This window comes from Nicrophorus vespilloides, unplaced genomic scaffold, assembly GCF_001412225.1.
Source record: "Nicrophorus vespilloides isolate i.1.1-1 unplaced genomic scaffold, Nicve_v1.0, whole genome shotgun sequence".
NCBI classification, from domain to species: domain Eukaryota; kingdom Metazoa; phylum Arthropoda; class Insecta; order Coleoptera; family Silphidae; genus Nicrophorus; species Nicrophorus vespilloides.
Genome location: NW_017099820.1, coordinates 15,756 through 23,400, shown reverse-complemented (window position 1 = coordinate 23,400; position 7,645 = coordinate 15,756). Strand labels below are relative to the sequence as shown.

General features: G+C 34.3%; 1 pseudogene; it reads right to left on the bottom strand.

Annotated features, from left to right (window-relative positions):
• Window positions 1-861: 861 nt before the first annotated feature.
• Window positions 862-5,434, bottom strand: LOC108565698 (annotated as a pseudogene).
• Between the last annotated feature and the right edge of the window lie 2,211 nt (window positions 5,435-7,645).

The window sequence follows — 7,645 nt, the reverse complement described above, 5'->3', positions numbered from 1 at the left end:
GAAGTGTATACAAAATCACATTTAGTATACATAGAACAAAAAACCAACAAGCTCGCTCAAAATACCGTCTTCAAGGATCGTGCCGAAAGATCAAAGATGTGATAAATTACACAAAATTTAAGTCGGTGGTTGTTTTTGAAGTTCTTCCATTTCCGTTTATTAATCGATAAATTCTTGTGGGGTATGAGTTGTGATTGGGAGTAGGGTTTTAATTATATTGATGATTAAGTGTTCCCACGGAATTCGACCTGGTTGGTTTTATTATGTATTTGTTTATTTGAAAAAAATAATTCGGACGGTTCCGGTTCGACTCTGCTACTAACACAATAAAAATTTAAACAAAAATAAACTCTTTATCAATCAAACAATGACATGTATAAAAACTATCAAATTTTTCATTTTAATTTGCGACTGTTTTCTATTTCAAATCGAATAATGAGTATGAAGACAATTGGGAAGACACGTAGTCGTTATAGCTTTCTTCTTTACGTTGGCGTTAAAAAACAATACAGATTAGACATATTATAGTTTATCTGAAAAAATAAAGAAATACTAGTTAATTAGATTAAATATCAGTTAAAAGTCACAAGTATGAAAGTAGTATATGATATACTGTTTGATGCTTTATGAAGAGAATGGAAACTAGTTGAAAAATAAGTAGGTGATATTTTTTTAAATTTGTAAAAGGAATGAAATCAACAAACACAATGAGTACATATTATGGAAGAATACACAATTACCTGCCAATTGCGGAGCTCTAATCCTATTCATTCAATTTTCAGATTTTCTAATAAACTAAAAAAATGAAAAATATTTACTAAATCTTTTCTAATATTTAATACAAACATGTTAGTAACTAACCTTTCCATGTCTGCTTCTTCAGGAGCCTCCTGGCGCACCAACTTTGCCCTGCAAAACTTCTCCTCACGATCCCGCTCTACATCGTTGTCTTTTTTCGCAGTCTATTAAGACGATATAAAAAAAATATTAAATTGAGAATAAAATATAAAAATAAAATCGTACCATAAAATTATCCCTGAAAGTCTTCAAATCGGTGAAGAACTCCTCCAGTGTATATTTCTCCTTATCGAATACGTAGTACTCAGAAAGATCCCAGTAAAGCATTTCCATATTCTTAAACATTTTCTCTATCATAATACACTGGTCGCGTGCCACCTTCGCAAAATTATCCATCACCTCCACGAAAAAGTCTTCTTCGTTCTGTGGCTCTCTGTTGTTACTAATGTCTATCTCCAAAGTTTGATGTCTCTGTCCATCTGCACCAGCGTCTTCTGAATAATATCTATGGAGACGCGACTGGCTGTGTCGATGTGCTGCATCTCATCGCCGAAGTTTAGCACCTCCGGGAATTTCTTCTCTGTCGTTTCCACAATATAGTGCAACAGAGTCTGCTTGTTATTTATATCCTTCGTATCGGTCAACTAAAATACCTGATTTATATTCTAATACTGAACATTAAATGTGCATGTTCCTCAGACAAAATAATTGTGTCACCTCCGACATCTTCACGACTTCGCCATATCCGTATAATTCTGTTTAAACTGCAGCGATTTCAAGCGACAAAATAATTGTGTCACCTCCGACATCTTCAAACAGAACTGCTCCGCTTTTGAGAGCTGATTGTACGAACTCTTATACTCTTGCAACAACGCTAATAGACTGGGGCGGCAAGTACTAGAAAAGGAACGAAACTATTTGTATGGACCATCGGAATTCATTTCTAAAATTAATGAATTCCGATGGTTTACCTGAATTAACTGCTTAAGAACGTTTTCTGTTAAAATCTTGTTATCACATTTGAATAGACACTTTTTTATTTCATCGTATGTGAAATGTTTCAAGCTGCCACTTAGCAAGATACTGATATTCTGAGCGGATTTACTATCGAGGACTTTGAGATCCACTTTCTTCAGTGTACCCACATTGGAGTTACTAAAATGAAATAGGAAAAATAAAAATATGATGTTTTGATATGCAAGCTAATATACGTACGGTTTAATGGTGAAGCGCATCGAAAGGCCCTCCAGAATTTCTACAGACGCCAGTTCCTCTTCTTTGACTTTAACCCAGAAGGATTTTGCGTACATACTTTGCGGTAAAATCACCTTCCAATTGGCTTTCTTCATCGGTCTGCTTACTTCCCATTTCTTTTTAGGCTTGAGACCGAATGGTGGGACATCTGGAATTTTCATGCTGGACATGTCAGCGATCATTGGGAGTGGTGGATGACCAATTATACCCATTAGGGGGGGCGGTGGTACTCCGCCCATCACCAGCAAGTTAAGTGGAGGTATCTCCATTTCAGGCACTAGAGGACTGCCCATACAGGGCATTGGAGGCGGCGGAGGACTGCCCATACAGGGCATTGGAGGCGGCGGAGGACTGCCCATACAGGGCATTGGAGGCGGCGGAGGACTGCCCATACTGGACATTGGAGGCGGCGCAGGACTGCCCTTACAGGGCATTGGAGGAGTTTGTGGTACACTAAGTATGGGTGTCAGAGAAAGTGGTGGTAGTATCATGTTCTCTGTGTTCAGTTTCACGGATTCTCGACCACTGCTTATGGTGCGGTCATCCATGGAGGCCAACTTTGTAAAAGCGTTTTCCTTTGTTACTAACGCCTCCTCCAACTGTTTTTGTATCTTTTCGATTTTTATATCTTCGTGAACATCTGGTTTGTCCCTAATCTCATCGAAAAGCGGCTTCAGATCTACGATATTCAGTTGCTTTTTGGTGAAATCGTTGCAAATTTTGGAAAATGTATCGTGTTCAAAAATATGTAGTATGTCGTTTGCTTGTCGCAGCTTTTCTTCCATCTCGGACACCTTTTCAGCCATCTTCGTTTTGTTCTTTTCAACAATAGTATTTATAAAAAGTACGTTATTGATATATATAGATATATGGACTTGAAGATCATCGCTTTCAATGCATCGTAGTCGTTCTAGGTAGTCATTTAAATTTAATGAAGTAAATTCATTTTGAAGATGGATCCGAAAATTCATGTCACTTATCGAATGAACGACATTATTTACAAATTGAATCCAAGAAACCTAAATCAGCAATTTTATTTCATTGACAGTCATTTTATTTTAATAAATACCATAAATTCTGGATGAAACGATTCCTGATTTATGAAGTATTCCATCAGTGTTTCAAAACGGTAACGCTCGTTTAGTACATTCTTAAAGTTATCGAATGCGGATATTATTTTTTCGTGGCCTTCTTTGATCAAACAGATTGCCGCCAATAATTCCAAAACTAGAGCTTTCGTACGTAGACTTCTATGGATCAAGCTCATTGAGATACAGTTGATTGCTTCCCTATGTTGTATAACCATGTTAAAACCGCGCTGAAAAAAAGCCGGTCAATATCTCAAGGACACTTATTCAAATACATATATTTAATTATAAGAGATTATTCTTACCATATTTTTCATAATGGCTCGCATGCACATAAGGCAAGCGTGAATCTCATCCTTGAATTCTTCCATATTTACTTTGGTGTTGTGCTTTATGAATCGCTTGATAGTAGAACTGCATGCGGTATTCCAAGTAAAACGTATGTTCCTGTGTACTCGATTCATTATGCTACTTGTCGTTTTGTTGGTGTAACTCGGTTGTTTTTCCGACTCTGAACTTAACATATGAATGTTTTGTTCATATCGCATCTTTCCTGAATGTAAGTTTAGGTAATCAATGAGCACATTCAGACCCAGATTGTCTAAAAATTCCATCATCCACCTTAAAAAATATGATATGCCAATTAGACGCTTAAACCCATTTGCAAAAAAACAACTTACTCTATTGGATTAGTACGTAGTGATATTTCTAAATTCTTGAAAACTTGCTTGATAGTTTCACCGTCAATTTGTTGTTTCTGTAATAGATGAACAATTTATAGAGTTAATTACCGATTTAAATAGATTCAGAACTCCTGTGCGCGTTTTGTGTATGGCTTGAATGGACGGGCGCACGTCTCATCTAAATTGGTTAGTGAGGGAGTTTTGAACATGAGGAGTCCTCCGTACCTTCTGCGGAAAATTAGGTTCCGCAGCAATGTGCATGGTCTGAATGTGCGGAGTGGTGGCCTTTTAACAACTCCTATGCATAACATGGAGGTCTTTAAGCGGAGCCTTACGTACTGTGTCGTCGGTGGCATTAACACCATGCGCTGCCTTGGCGTCACGGTGCGTAATATCAACGGCAGGTATCGTGAGGTATTGCTTCGGAGCCAGCAGTAGTGTGCATGTCGTTTGGTCGTTTTGTTGTATTCAATGCGTGCCCTTTGTTAGTTTGCTTGGTTGTTTGTTGGTTTATATGCTCAATTATCGATTATTTTATGCAGCTGCTATTTTTTATATATTTTATATTTTTGTGTTTATGTATTTTTCTATATATTTATATAATTTTTACCTTGTTTATTTACTATAGTTTCACTTACTTTTAATTTATGAGCTAATTGTGCATGCCCAGGGAAATTTTGTACTTTTTTCTGGACCGAAGCAAGAACAGTTGATCTTTTATTTTTTATTTGGAAAAACTGATTCGGTTCCTTTTGGCCAAAGGTACTCATTATTAATTTGTTTTATTTTCTATTGTATCCGTTTTTTTGGTCAATAAATTTGATTATTATTATAACATATGTTAAGGATTTTTTGAGTGGAATATTTTATACTAATAGAATGAGCGGATTTACTATCGATACTACGATTTCGTGGATGCCGGTTCGAATCCTGGTCAAGCCAGGCCCTTTGTGAGCCCTCTAGGTGCTTGCAGCAATAGGGCCATCGTTCATCACAGATGGAGTCAAATGAATGAGGTTCAGCATATGGACTTCAGCCAAGTCGATTGACAATGACAGTGTTAAGAATAGTAGCAGATTCACAGTCAAAGGAAATAGTGAAATCGCAGAACATCAATATACTACTGAACTTAACCTACAAGACGACAGCCAACAAATTTCCACCGGCAAAGATTATCCATTTAATGCCAACCGCAATCTTAAATTTTTTCAATGTTCAAATTGATGAACAGATTGTGAATAAAATTATACGACATAAAAAAATAAAAAGCATTTCATTTTTGCTCTTACCATATAACTCCTGCAAGATTTTGGATTTAGGCACATTCTTAATTTATTCAAGTAATGAGTGGGTGAGTTCTTGATGTTAACCAATTCCTATGAAAAAAAAAAATATAATTACTTCACCAAATAAATTGTGTAAAAATCTATAGATTTTCTGAGAAAGCTAGTATTAATATTTTAGCCAAATAAATAAAGCTTGGATGTAAATAAATTATTGTTTAATTGATAATATGAACGGCCGTTTACTTACTTGAGCACATATAATGTCCCATTTCATCTCGCAATTGTAGCTTTTCATTAACTCCGCTTTATCAGGTGGCAAATCCATGGAAGCCTAAAAAGCGCGGGAACATGTGTATAAAGTAGTAATGATCAATGTATATATTATACTATATTTAGCAGGATATAAAATAGCTTACTATAAAAGTATTGAACCTTCTCTCCAGTTCAATTACATCAGGTTTTGTTTGTTGTATCATTCCAATTAGTTTCCTCTGAAGGTGTTTGGTTATCACATATCCTGGCATGTTGCACATCTTATTTTGCAACTTTGTAGGATTCTGACTTGGTAATTCCATATTCCTAACGCATGTGTTACTGTATATTATGAATACTGTTTTTATTTACTAAATTAAATTAACAAAAATTACATTAAACTCTGCAACCGCCTCGTTTATCTATGAATACTACTATTAGAATTGTTCTCACAGCGCATGCTCTATATCAGCGGTCGCCAACCTTCCTGTCCTCGCGAGACCGAAATGTAAATGTAAGCCGACATGTAGACACTTTTTTCTGCTAACCGAAGATTGCCATGCTCCTCTTCATGTTTGGGAGGTAGTATAATGGTTTGAACCGTAAAATATTTATGCTCGTTAGAATTCTAAGAAAGAATGCTTTTTATGTTTTTTAATTCAAATAAATATTATCAATAACTTATTAGCCATGAACAAATTCAAAATAAATATAAATAGTAAAATAATAAAAAGTACGAAAATCAATTGTCAATTTCTGCATTTCATATTTATGTTAACGGAGCATTATATTAAATAATTATAAATGATCTTATTTACAACATACTCTCTGTGACCGGCTGTACATTGCTTTATGCTACAAAATATGTATTATCGTTAATCTTAGAGATCACGTACAGTTGAAAACCTGATAATTTCGAGTAAAAAGAGACAAAAAACTCAGTCTCAAGAACGGACATCTCTAGCATATACATTCAAAGTAGTATAGTTATCTCATTATCTTCTTTATCGATAAATTTTTACTGTGTGATAAACTTTAAATTTAATAATAATAAATTTTGAATTGGTTATGTGATTAGAATAAAAAAATAATTAGATTTATATTGGAATATGTCAGCAACATGACATTATAAAATTATAAATCTCTGTATTGATACTACATATATCTTACCTAGCTTAAAAACTCGTCGTTCCGCTCGTATACCTCGTAAGAAAAAAAAATTATCACATAAGAAAAAAGACTAATAAATACTTATTGTCTATTGTCTTTTAATCTCCTGAAGATGCGTTACTTAGATTAAGTTTTTTATATTTTACAATAGGTCTTGATTTACTTATTATATTATTACTACAATTTTATTAATATAATAATTTGTTATGGATCTTGAAATTTTCCGAAGAAATTTGCCTTTGATTATTTTCTTAACTTTACAGTTTGTTGTATTTTTATTATATAAGATTTTTTTTTGAGTAAATATGACATTTAATCATCAAAATGCTGTAGAGTTTGCACGAACCATTCTTATCTTTCCCATTTCTTTCCATGTGAAGCTGCATGGTTACGGTACTGTAACTATGGACCAAAAGACTTCGTAAATACCTAATTTTTCTTTTCTCTATTAAAAATAAAAATAATAATTAGACATAGCAAATTCTAAGTTTTAAAGAGTTTTGTTTACTTTTTAAATAAAAATATTATTTTAATTTCAAGTTATAAAATGTAGTAGTAGATTTTAATAATAAAAGATACAGTAGAGATTTTTATACAGTCGGGATTATGGTTGTCGGGAATTTGATATAGATCCATCGAGATATTTAAGGGTTTGCGTTTGAATCGATTTAAAAATATTGGCAAATATTTTGATTAGTTTATCAAAAAATCGTGCTCCATTAAATGTATAATTATAAATAGATGATATGTATATCTTGCCAAAATTACTATTAACTATTGTTTTTTCAAAAAATTGTGGTATAAACAATAAAAAATAACGGCTCATATATATAAAATAACACTGCATATTACATCGTTTATACTAGTGTAGTACTGGTGACTCCTAGCTCTTTATTGCACAACTTGGTCAAGTTTCTCGAGGCATTTGGCTTCCTGACCAAATGCTCACCACCATTCGGCGCCTTCCTGTGCAATTGCGATCACATCTTCTTTGCTACGTCATGGCCATGGCAGGCCTTGTAGAATCATTCGCCTCTCTGCGCTGCTTTTCCTGGTGATGTGCAAAGGGCAGCGGTAAAATCAATGTTGGATTGCGTCCTTTTCTTCGCGACAT